The sequence below is a fragment of the Peromyscus eremicus genome, chromosome 8b (genome assembly GCF_949786415.1).
Source record: "Peromyscus eremicus chromosome 8b, PerEre_H2_v1, whole genome shotgun sequence".
In the NCBI taxonomy this organism is placed as follows: domain Eukaryota; kingdom Metazoa; phylum Chordata; class Mammalia; order Rodentia; family Cricetidae; genus Peromyscus; species Peromyscus eremicus.
The window spans coordinates 39,946,689-39,960,207 of record NC_081424.1 but is presented as its reverse complement, the minus strand read 5'-3'; the positions used below and the strand labels follow the sequence as shown (position 1 = coordinate 39,960,207).

Genomic DNA, 13,519 nt, shown 5'->3' with positions numbered 1-13,519 from the left:
ATGGGGTTTCTGTGATGGACTTGGCCATTTTCCATTGCTTGGGGAAAAGATTGTGGAAGTATTTGGTACTTTGAGTTGAAAATACAGAGCATAATGAGTTGTTGAGGGAATTTGGAAGATGATGCTGAAGTAAAAACACAGACAATAGAAACCAGTTTTAGCAGCCCATCACTTTAATCACGTGACCACTTAATCTCATAAAGTTCCGGGAAGGAACAAGAACATAGGAAATAGGTTAGGGGTTATTTGTGTGATATTTTGAATTATGAATCTTGTGTGTTGATTATTTGGGGCTGAGGAATTAGCTGTGATTAGTAACAAATCCTCAACCCTATATTGAAAGCTTCTATACATTTCTGGTCCAATAGATGGTGATCATCTAAGTGTAGTGTTAACTGTGATTAAGAGATCAGCATCATTGAGGTAAAATCTGGGAACTAATTTCTCAGGGTCAATACACAAAAGTGGTGGTCCAGACAGTGGAGGACAAATCAAAATTACCCATGTGCAACAATCATCCACCTGGAACTGGTTTGGAAGGCATGAAATTTGCAAAATTGAAGGAGTCACGGAGAGTAGTAGAGCCTTGGCACAATTATAGAGTCCCTGAAGACAAGTACTGCAAGGCCATTGGTGAAGATGAAGATTCTGCTTCATTGGAAGCCCAGGTTTGAATGGGTAATAAAGAGAACTAGAGGATCAGATGATTCTGAAGAGAGGTCAGAAGAGTCCATTGGTAAAGGCACAAGCTCTGTTGCAAAGAAGACCTCAAGATATCAGAAATGCAAGGACCATGGACTTCCACTAAGGACAGTAGTGGGTGGGAACAGGGCCTAAGCCTACCACAGAAACTCCATGTGCTACAGTTGACAGACTTGGAGCTGCTGAAGCTGTTTGGAGCACAGAAGATCATGAGTGACTCTGAAATGTTGGACACTGAACTATAGAATTTGGATTTAATTTGTGGAACTTCGGTTTTGCTTTGATAAAATTGCTACTATTCTAATATTCTTTCATTTGGGAATGAGAAGTATTTAACTTGGTTTTGATTTTATAGAAACCTACACTTAAGAGACTTTGAACTCTTAAAGAAACATTTAACTTTTAAAGTGTTGGAATTTTCTAAAAGACTCTGGGACTTTTAAAAATTATACTTTGATTCATAGTTTGATATAACATAAAATATTTGAGACAGGAAAAAATATGGTTCAACAGTGGTGCGTTTATGTGTCAAAGGGACAAGCAGTGACCTGTGCAATCAACTTGGCACAAACTAGAGGCATGGGGAAAAGGAATATTCAAAGGAAGAACCTCCTATATCTGATTAGTCCATTCATATATCTGTGAAAAACTGTGTTGATTAAATAGCTCCATCCTTAGGCAAACAGCCCTGAGGTATACAAGAAAGTTTGGTGAGTAGAAGCCAGAATAAGTAACATTGCTCAATGATCTCTGGTTCAGTTTCTTCTTCTAAGTTTCTTCTTTGACCTCTGGTCCTCAGTTCCCTCAGTGATGGTCTGTTACTTGTAAGCAAAAAACTAAGTTAAACCTGTTCCTATTACAAGTTGCTTTTGACCTTGATGTTTTTTCACAGTAACAGGAAACCAAACTAGGAATACTATATTGAATAGAAGAAAATTTTGCAACTATAGATCTTTAAAATTAACACCATTTTAAATTTCAATTGAAACAAACTTGTCGAAATTGAATTTGTTTACTAAAACTAGCACCATTTTTTGCTATCACTTCTAAATAACTCACAAACTGTTGTTTTTGTATTTTTGCTTATATATAAACATATAGCAGTAGATATAACTGTTCAAACAAGCCAATGAAGTCATATGAATGAGTAGACCCTCATCCTATCTTAAAATGAAGCAAAGGTATATAACTTTTATTACCAAAGAAGTTATGAAAATGTAGGCCCAACAAAGGAATGGACACAATCACTGTCAAGTATGAAGCAATGACTTTATCTGTGGCTTTAAAAAAAAAATTCATCCGAAAGGCAAAATTGATACTGAAGTCTTCTCTCTGCTAACTTTTATAATTACCTATTAAGGAGTTTTATTTTGCTTTGCTGTTTTGGTTTTGGAAAATGGACCATGGACTTGCATATGTTAAACAAGGTGTTTATCATTGAGCTTCATCCTCAGTGTTTGGTTTTATGAGACATAGTCTTGCAATGTAATCCAGGTGTGCCTTGTAGTCACTCTGTAACCCTGGGTATACTTCAATTTATAATTCTCTCTATTCTACCTTTCAAGAACTATCAGGACAAACTTTTAACATCCTCTTTCAAATTCCTACAACAAAAGTAGGTTTTCATTGTAACACTTTATAAAATATATTCTATTATTCCATATTTCCTCAAAAAAATTAATAAAATAATAAGTAGTCCTCAAATGTCTTCACTATGAACAAAAACTGAATGATTTAGGACTGTATCATCAAAATAGCTTGTTGAATTTTAGAAGAAAATAATCACTTATAACCACTGGATATTGATTGTAACTAAAATGTATTAATGACTGTATGTCAGTGCAATTATGCCAAAGAAGACACACCCCAGGGAAAGCTTGTTCACAACATGTTGGACAATGAAGGAGACAACATCTGGGACCAAGAGTTTTGAGCCAACCAGCAGAGTCATTCTCCTTTATGTCAATTAGCCTCCAAAGGCTCCATAAGTTCCTTAACAAGTAGCATTGGTAAATGCAACAGGCACTCAAAACATGAGCCTAAGGTGGCTATTTACAACTCAAGCCATAACACTCTGCCCAAAGATACATGACTAGCTCACTATGAAAAGTGTATCCATTAAAATTTCAGAAGCCTCCGCACTCTTTGACGTGCCAATGTTGTTCAGAAACCTAAAGTCCAAAATTGTTAATCACAGTAGCATACTAGTGATGTTTGGAAGCTTATAGGCACATTTCATAAGGGAAATGGAAATGGGGATGCACACAATTTTAGAGTAAGGGTCAATTATTTCCAAGGGAGTGAAATCTCTGCAAAACAAACAAGTAAGACAATGTTGGTGTGTGCACCAGGTATGTTGTTAATTTGGTTCTCTGTGATTTTTCATCTTCTGTGTATATTGGGACTATAGGGGTTGCAGGCAAGACAATTGCATTCAGTGTGGAGGAATTTCCACAGCCAAATAGGAGAACTTGAGAGGAAACTGTATTTGTGTTTGAGGGAAAAATTAAGATAAACTTTCCAGAGACAGGGAGAAAGAGGCAAGATCAGAAAGATCATAACACTGAAGTTTTAGTTCACAGTATTAAGCACAGTAAATGTAATAATTTGTTATATTGTTTCTGATACTCAGCAAAACATTTACTTTGAATGATATATGTGTCTACAGAATAGACAAAATTATTCATCAATACACCTTCTTTACAATAGCTACAAATACTTCTACTTTAAGAAAGATTTATCAGATAGCAATGTTGCACAAGGTCATAAATTACAAAGCTATTTTCAAACACTGGTTTTTGTGATGCCAGCCTTGGCCTTTTTAAAAATTTAAATTGGGATAATGTAGCAGTTCAGTTGACATTTAATATTGTATTGTCCCATCATTTTATCTTTCATCGGTCTTATTGCTTTTATATTATTAAAATACCCTAGAATTCACCAACACGAATAGGGACTCTACAGTTTTATTCAAATCAAACTTTTGTTTTGAAATGTTGATGCAAAGGCACATGAAAACTGTTCTATCAACTTATTAGTAAAGTAAAATATACAAATGGCAAAGTGAAGAAGACTCAGAATGACGAATGCTCTTAACCTCATGAAATCTTTGATCCAGACTTTACAGATACCTAGAATAATTCTAGGAAAAGTTAAAAAGAAATTCACTAAATGTGAAAATCATATTTACTTGTGTTTTAAGATTAGTAATGTTCAAAATACTAGTGTGTACAATAAATGACACAGCTCTAAATCAAAAATCTGATTTTAAGAAGATCATATGTTCATCGGAATATAAATTATTGACGAGGAAAATTACTATTTCAGACAAAATATAATCTTGTTCTGACTTTACTTCACTACAGACAAATTATTATTGTAGCTTCAGACACCAATGGTGTGATCTAAATTCCCTTAATTTTATTTATTTCAAAAATTACTATAGAAAAATGTTCTTCTTTTCTAAATAAACAGAGAGAATGCATGAAAATCTAAATATTTACATAGCAAATGATGGGTAAATGCTATGTTTTTTAATTTTAATTGACTCAAGAATATTTTTTCTTTTTTATTTATTTAAATTTTTTCATTTTACATACCAACCACAGTTCCCACTCTCATCCCTCCTCCCATTCTCCTCTTTCTGCCTTCCCCTGACCCACCTGCCCACCCACTTCTCCAAAAGGTTCCTTAGAGCCTCCCATGGGGAGTCAACAAAGCCTGGTACATTCAGTTGAGGACCAAGCCCCTGCCCCCGCATCGAGGCTGAGCAAGGCATTGTACCATAGACAATGGGCTCCAAAAAGCCAGCTCATGCACCAGGGGTAGATCCTGATCTCACTACCAGGGACCCCTCAAATAGACCAAGCTACACAACTGTCTCCCACATGCAGAAGGCCTAGTTCAGTCCCATGTAGGCTCCACAGCTGTCAGCCTAGAGTTTCTGAGGCCCCAGGAGCTTGGATGTTATAGGAGTAACCAACCACTTTATGCCTCTATTTAAGGCTGGGTTCATCAGATGTAGTCCATACCTGACACAGTTACCAGGGTCCAATACCAGTGTCTAGCTTAGGTCATGAGCTACAGGGAAGAACCTAATCCTATTATTCTGTTAAATGGACAGGATAATAAACTACCCCCTAAGTTCTTGTCTTTAAGGCCACAGATAACATATTTCTCAACACTCTTCAGAGAATTTTTACTTTTTTGGGCAGTAGATGGAGATTAATACAAAGAATCACAACTTGTAAACATATATAGAACAAGAGTATGTGGAGTGCTCAGTTCCAAATGAGACCTCTGTATCACACCCCGCTCTACATTGCTCGGGGTTCATCATGGAAGAGGGGTTAGCTGTTGGTTGATGGAGTCATTTTTCTTCAAGGATGACGGCCTTGAGAGATTTACAATGGATTGTCCCATTTTCATGCAATACATGCAATACTAAATGCCCCCCAGTGAATGTTGAGAGAGAAAAGAGGAGAGAGAGAGAGAGAGAGAGAGAGAGAGAGAGAGAGAGAGAGAGAGAGAGAGAGAAGGAAGGGATGGCACAAGTGAATAAGAGAGCACATGAAGTTTAGTTGAGGGCATAGGAGAGGAATTAAAGTTTAGAGAATTTAAGTTGCTTTAATTAAAACATTATATGCATTTTGAATATTAAATAAAAGATTAAAACAAAAAATAAATGAGTAAATGAATTTAGGGAGCAATTTTCTATATGAAAAACTGTTCATATATGAAGATACATAAAATGTAACTTAAAGAGCCACATGATGCCATGTAATTAGGATAGCCACTTGAGTATGCAAGTATATGTTTTCCTGACTCTATCACTAACATTTTTATGCTTAATATCCTTGTACTTCTTCACAAATTAATCAGCATAGTAATAACAATTTCTAGTGAAATTCTAAAACTGTTTACATATATAAAAAGCAATCTATCAGCAGAGTCCAACTCAAAGATGAAGAATGTTGTCTTTTGTTTGTACAGAGAAGTTCTAGAGTAAAATCTTCCAATTGCATTTGTTTTTTTGGCAAGATGTAATTGTGTGATTCTGAAGACAAATGGATACTGACAGCCTTCAGGACAAATCTTAATATCCTGAATATTTTAAATACTTATTATCCCAATGTAGTATTCAACATTTATCTCATTTTTCAATTAGACTGTCACTTCAAATCCAGAAGACTCAGAATTACAGCAGCAAGCAGCAGGATAGATCTGGTTAATCATGACTGATTTTGTTTATTGCTCCTTTTTATTCGTTCAGCTTTAGGCAACTCTTCCTCATTTCCTTCATTATATCAATTGTTTATGTAAAATGAGTGATTATACTAAAACAAGTGATTATGCATACATGGCCACTAACCAAGCTTTACTACATTTGGATAGAATACTGGAAAGTTGAAAATTAATATTTTGAACAGGCAAAATAAAGTTTATGCTTTAGTTGTTGAATGGCATTGCTGTGGAAAAACTTAGCCAATGTAAGTTCATAATTATCTTAACTTGAAAGATTAAATGTTTTTTCAAATAAATTTATACTATAAAACAAATATTTAACATTTTATTATGTTGCCAAATAAGTTAGGTCTACTAATTTTTCACATACTAGCTCACTGAATTCACTTTGTTTACAAAGTGATTTATGTTCTGACACAATCTGATTGTGAGTTTTACATATCAACTTGATAGTCAGACAGCTGGTTAAATTATATTTGTGTTATTTCTGTGCAGGAGATCACAGAGATCATACTTTAAACCTCCAACTCAGTAAAGGTGATAGTTTTTGTCAGTGTATATGGTCATCATCTACTCGATTCATGGACAGCCTTGAAGAAATATGCAGAAGACATGCAAACACGCTCCACATTTTTAACTAGACCACTTCTGCACTTGACATAAGTATTCAAGGATCAGGAGCCTCAAACATAGATTTGTGGTATTGTTCTACTCCAATGACCAGTGATGATACCCAGAGCTGAAGATTTGAACTAACATTTACACTATGGGCTCCAGTTATTCTCATGTTCTTTGAGTAAGACCAAATTATAACACTAACCTTGCTAGATTGGCAATGTGTAGGTCAGCAGTTCTCAACCTGTGAGTTGCAACCCCTTTTGGGATTCAATGACCATTTCACAGGGGTCCCATATTAGATATTCTGCTTATCACATTTATATTATGATTTATAATAGTAGCACAATTATAGTTGTGAAATAGCAACAAAATTATTTTATTGTTGTGAGTCAATACAACATAAAGAACTATATTAAAAGGTCACAGCATTAAGAAAGTTGAGAACAACTGGTGTAGGTGAATGATTATGTGATCCAATTCCTAATAAACCTACACAAATATATGTGTGTGTGCATATATACACTTACATCTTTCCATTAATATATGTATGTGTGTGTTTACAATACATATTCATCTCTTCATTAACACATTAGTGTATGTGAAAATATATAAATATATATTTCCTACTATTTGTTCCTCCAGAGAGCACTGGCTAATACATGTGTATAATAATTGATGTTAATAACTATGAATTATATTTACAATATTGAAAACAAATGGTTAGTGTGTAAATTAGGCAGATGTCACTCTGGTTCCACATTAATTATATTTTATTATGTATTGAAAAGTATTTATGATATAAATTTATAATTAGACTAGAAGTCAATCATGGCAAACCAGTGAGTACCTACCTTAAAATACAAAATATGTTAGGGATGTAGTTTGGTGACAGAGTAATTACCTAACATGTATGATTCCAAAGGTTCTATCCCCAGTGAGAGAAAGATAGTTAGGAAATAAAGGCTCTGTTAATTGGTTTGATTATAAAATAACAGCAAATAAATACCTCTTAAAATAGAAAGACTGGCATCAATACATAGCTTTAGAACAATTGATTCTAGAACCACTAAAACTTCAAAATGCAAATTAAGAATACTTAGAGAATACTGAGAACAATAACTTGAGTCATTCCAAGCCCTTTACTCAGATTTCTTTGGGTCTGATAATCAAATGGCCATTTCAGTGTGCCCATGGCCTTTTAAAGTGTGCTCTTTCTAAATACAATGCCCATGTCCACTCTTATTCACCATCACCCTTCTTAGTCTGAAGCATCTCAGTCTTTGTCATGTTTTCTCAGTAAACTCACCCCCCTGACCCTTTGTGTGAAGAAAGCGAAGCTCTTTAGCAATTTGGGAGTCCTCATGGCAAACAACTTGTAGACAGAGCATCAGATTGTTTGAATTTTCATAAAAACACATGTTTTTTAAAGGAAGGGAAAATCTTTTACAGCTGTCAGTTTTCTCTACAGCTCTCAACCACTTTATCCTTTAGTTAACCTGTTCAGCCATATGTTTAGGAAGATGTGTTGACTGGTAATAGATAGACCATCTGCTCTTGATAACAATTAGGTTCTATTTTTACTCGATGCTGAAGACCATGTTTGTCTTTCTGAGTCTGGGATACCTCACTCAGGATGATTTTTTCTAGATCCATCCATTTGTCTGCAAACCTCATGATGTCATTGTTTTTCTCTGCTGAGTAGTATTCCAAAAAAAAAAAATTCCTTCTTAAATTGGATCACTTTAACAAGTCCAAGAATCAGATATTTTGCCTTTCATTGTAGTCAGGAAGATATAATAAATGTCTAGCTAATCTCTTTTCACTTAGTATTGCCGCATAATAGAGTTTTAATGCTGGGTCTAAGTAACTTAGTGTCTATAATTTCTAATGATGTGAACTCTTCTTTTGAGAACTTCTGGTTTTTATATTATTTGTGAATAATCACTAAATCTAAAAATATGAAGCCATGTACATTTTTTATTGCATAGACATTTTGTATCCTTGAATAAGTTTCTTAATCTCCTTAACTATGTTTAATATTTGACAATACACTATGCACTAGGATTCATTTTGCACAGTAATACTAAACTAGACACTATTTTTCTCCCATTCCATATTTCATTCTTTCATTCCTTGTAATTTTTACTCTATTGTTATAGATGTAGGCATCTCGTTTCTTGAGTAAAATTTAACTGAGACACAAAAGTCAAAAAAACCAATCAGGTTCTCTTTGTAATCTCTCACATGAAAGCACACAAAACCTAGAGAAGGTCTCAGATCTTGCTTCACAAATAGATTGCTGGGAGTTCTTTCTATCCAGGTATAAATCATAGCTAGAAAAGTGGCAGTCTCCTTAATATTGATGGCTCTGAGTCCTTCATGGGCTGAAGCTCCCTAATCCAGAGGCTTTCAGACCTAAGACTCAAGAATCAGAGGCTTAGGGCTCCAAGCTCGTAAAGCCACATACTTGTTGCGTCAGATGCTCAGGGAAGAAGCTGATCACTCATGATCAGAGCGCCAATGACCAGTGGCCAGAGTTAGGATTCCAGAGCGTTGAGTGTTGGCACTGTTAGGCTTATATTTCTAAGAGTCTCAGCTGCTACCTTCTGTTCTTCATTCTCTTGCTGTGTTCCATATTCTCAGCCTCTCTGTTTTCTTCCATCTTATTTACTCTTCCAATATCCTTAGTGGCTTCTTGTAGGTTCCATACTTGTTCATCTGGACTCCTCTGCCATCTCTTTGTAGTAGTACTTCATGTTTTCTGGTATTAGGACTCCTAGCCAATGATAACTTCTTTAACTCTTCTACTGAGTCCCTTTTGTTGCCAGCCTTACTTGCTTTTTGTGAAACTGGCATCAACTGCTGTACCTGTGAGAAAGACTACAAGTAAGAAACTGGCCATTTTATAGAAGCCTTTACTGATACCTGGTGATATAACACAGGTGTGTGTGTGTGTGTGTGTGTGTGTGTGTGTGTGTGTGTGTGTGGCATGTAAAGTCCACTAGTCCTTGTCTTGCCAGCAGTAGAGTCTTCCTAATCTGGTAGAATGTCCTGGAGCCATTTTGAATGAAGTAAGGCTCTCTGAAGCAGAACTCTGTGGTTTCAGCAACACTGTGGTTGTAGGGTTGCTACAACCTGACATGTTCTTTCTGAAAAACATCCCTGAAAGACTCAAAGTAGCAAGGTTGCCCCATTTTCAGTCTGCTGGTTGCCAATAGAAAAATCTTAGGTTTACAGTACCCTGCCAAAGCAATAGGATACAAGGAGGTATCTGGCATCTGTCAATAAAAAAAAGATCCAATTGACCAGATCCCCAACAGCTTTGCTTAATTAAAAGAAAACATAGTTTTAAAGTGAACTTGCCATAAAGACCTATAATTAGCATTAACATTCTCAACACAATTTAAAAGTTCTTAACTCACAGTCAAATATGCTTATGGAGAGTTGGGTCCTCCTTATTTATTTTATTCACAGAATTTTTATTCTATTACTAGATGATCATTTGGAGCTTTTTGATATTTACTACTTCTTTAATTTTAGTATATATCATCTAGGTGTTCTACAGGTTAACATAAATCTGCAACTAATCACTGGAAGTTAGAACAGACCCCACAGCTCAACATCTCTATCTCATCAGATTGCCCAATAACTCCTTCAGGTACCAGTTATTTATTGGGCCTCCAGATGATTCACAGATTATGTCTAATTTAGCTGTGAAGCAAAGGCTCCCTCCATCAAAACCTAGGGAAATGGTTGGTTCCAATTCTGGATACTTACTGTGGAACTTTTAAATATACAGCTGAACAACCACATATGGTCGTATTCTTAGTCACAAGTACGTGGATTTTTCTTCCTGTGCATATGGGTAAGTTACTTCATTCATTGTTCCTGTGTCTCTGGGACAGAATCCTTAACTAAAGCAATACAGCAGGGGTAGGGTGTACTTTGGCTTAAGTTAGAAGGAAAGGCCATGATGGCAGGAACCCATCACAGTAGGAGTATATGGCTTTAGGATGAGTTTTCTGACCTCAGATACTCCAATCAAGATAATCATTAATACCCAGAAGCTAGTCTGATAGGTGATCTGAGGTTCAAGACTAAGTCAATCACTGTACTGTGAGTTCCTACAAAAACAAAAAAAAAAAACAAACAAAAAACAAAAAAGTCACACCTTCCAATATACAATAGCACAGAATAAACTTTCTCATCCAAAAGTAAAAATTGAGACATAAGAAGGAATACTTGTGTCAAAGAAAGAATGAAACTGAGCAGGGAAAACAAAATTCCATAGCATTATGACCAGCCTCTGGGACCCATTTTGGAATTGTCTGGGGTTCAAAGGACCTGGGTAGTTTCACCCTTGCAGCTCAGGGACCAGCAGTATATCTCACTTCTCTTTGGGAAGCTGTATTCCATTCTTTAGCTTTCCTTGGTAGATGGATATCCTATATTTTGGGCATCTCCAAAATCCCAGATATTCCCTTGCAACCTAAATTTCTCCCTCAGAGCTTCATGAAACAACCTCTCAAAGGCCTCTTTTCGGGAACTCTGACCCTGCTTCACATTGCCTGAACTCAGAACCTCTCTGAAACTACCAATGAAGATGCCATGACTTTTAAATATTTTCTTTCTTTCATGTCTGTAAGCCTAATACTGTGTACATGACAATGTGTAGTGATACATTGTGTCCCCCAATATATTGTGTACCCTAGTAAAACTTATCTGGGGTCAGAGAACAGAACATCCACTAGAGTAGACATAGAGGCCAGACAATGGTGGCACACACCTTTAATCCTATCAAATGGGAGGCAGAGATCCATCCGGATCTCTGTGAGTTCAAGGCCACACTGGAAATAGCTAGGCAGGGATGGCACACACCTTTAATCGCAGCACTTGAGATCTCATGTCTTTGCTTGAGAAGGACAGATGCCTTTTATCCCAGGAAGTGATGGCAGGAAGCAGAAAGGTATATAAGGACCAGGAACTAGAGGCTTTTAAGTTGTTTTTTTAGCAGCAGTTCAGCTGAGTTCCATTCGGGTGAGGACTCAGAAGCTTTCAGTCTGAAGATTCGTGGAAACAGGATCAGATGAGGAGATGTCGAGGTGAGGTTGGCTGTTGCTTTTTCTGCTTCTCTGATCTTCCAGCATTCACCTCAATACCTGGCTCCCAGATTTATATTAATAAGACCATTTAGCAATTAATCTTACAACAATGTCAAAGCCTGATGGCAGTTCCAGATACAGCCTTACTCTCTCAGACCAGGTTACATTAGCTTGTTTGAGTCTGTAATGACAGCCATGGAGAAACCCTTTCTGAGGTGGTTGTTTTAAATTAGGATACTTCTTAGTTCATGCTCTCCCCTTTCAAACCAACCTGCATTTTCACAAGTCGGAGCCTTTAAGGGACAGAGTCTTGCCATCAGGACACCTTTCCTACTGTTCCACTGCAGAGTGAGGGGTTTCTCACTAAGAGTTCCAGCCATCCATCAGCACAAACCTTGGGTGCAACTTTAAACTTGCATTTGCTCTTTTCCTCATTAAACTGCATTTTTCAAAATTTGCTGTCTGTCTCAACTTTTGCTCATATTCACTGTATATCTGGATCTGTGCAGAAAGCAATAGCTAGCTGTAGCCTGAATATTCTCCTCTCTTGAAATTTTCTTCATCAAACAAATTCATCCACTACCTGTGAATTTAATTTTACTCCACCTATCAGTACATGGGCAGAATGCAGCCATATTCTGAGCCAGAATATTACATAAATGGGCCCCTAGTCCAGTTCTTGACAGAATCCTTATTCCCCTTTGAAAATTCTTGAACCAAGCCTCTATTATCTTTGTGTCTCTCAGCTTTCTGTATGCCTGTCTTCTACCAAGGTGGCCAGTTAAACAGGCTTACACTATTAAAGGGTGTTTTTATCCCAAACTTGCAAATTCTTTCATATTCCTCCTTCAAATCAGCTCCTAAATCCTAAGAATAGTATTGTCAGATTCATCATTTCTTGATACCATTTTTCAATCTTAGTTATAGGATGCACTGCTAGGACAAACTAATCTGAACGGGGCAATTAAGAGAAGGAAGGATATGTTTGGGCTTACAGTTTGAAAGGAAGTTCATCGTAACAGCAGGAATGAGAGTTTTCTGGTCAACTACTTCTGCAATTATCAAGTAGGAGGACAGAAATGCTAGTATTCATCTCATCTTCTCCTTAATGCAGACTAAGATTCCAACTGAGGGAAAGCTGCCGTTCATTTTGCCACCATCCAATTTTAGGGGCTGTCCTCCCATCTCTATAACCTTTTCTAGATAAACCCTCATGGACATGTACCCAGGCTGATCTAATCTACATAATACTTCATTAATATTTCAAGAAGCTTCCATAATATACTGTGAGATTAGCAACCAATATTACCAATCACAGCTACCTCCCAGCATTCTTACCAACCCACCCAGAAGCTCTCTAAAGCCTACTGTTTTGTATTTCCATGGAAGTTCACTTAATAGGCATTGTTGATTGACCAATTTGTGTTTGTGACTTTCAATTACGTCTCTTCTCTTTTGAGGTTCAGGATATTTGGATCAATATTTTGATCCTGTAATTGGGGCAACCAGCTCTCTTGGCTTTATCAAAGTCACCTTATTAATATTGCCTTTTGTAGTTGAAAAGGTATTGTCAAAACTAAAGACATTCATTCGCCTCAATATTCCTAAGCTCATTCAGGAACTTAGTGAGAAAATAATACCATTAAAAATTACATATTTTACGGCCTGCCCAGTGCCCCACGGTTTGGGTGGGCAGGCACCACTACTATGATCAGGTATGTGGTGTAAAAAATGGGAGATAAGAAGAGGAGTGGCTCCTTTTCTGTGGAGAGAAGTGGATCTGAAGATGCAGTGGTGGGGAGGAACAGGCTGTTATGGGTGGCATACTCTGTCACCTGGGGCCATGTGATGTC

General features: G+C 36.6%; 1 pseudogene; it reads left to right on the top strand.

Moving 5' to 3' along the window:
- Positions 1–503: 503 nt before the first annotated feature.
- LOC131918375 (large ribosomal subunit protein eL34-like) overlaps positions 504–13,519 on the top strand; it is a 118,960-nt pseudogene continuing 105,944 nt past the window's right edge.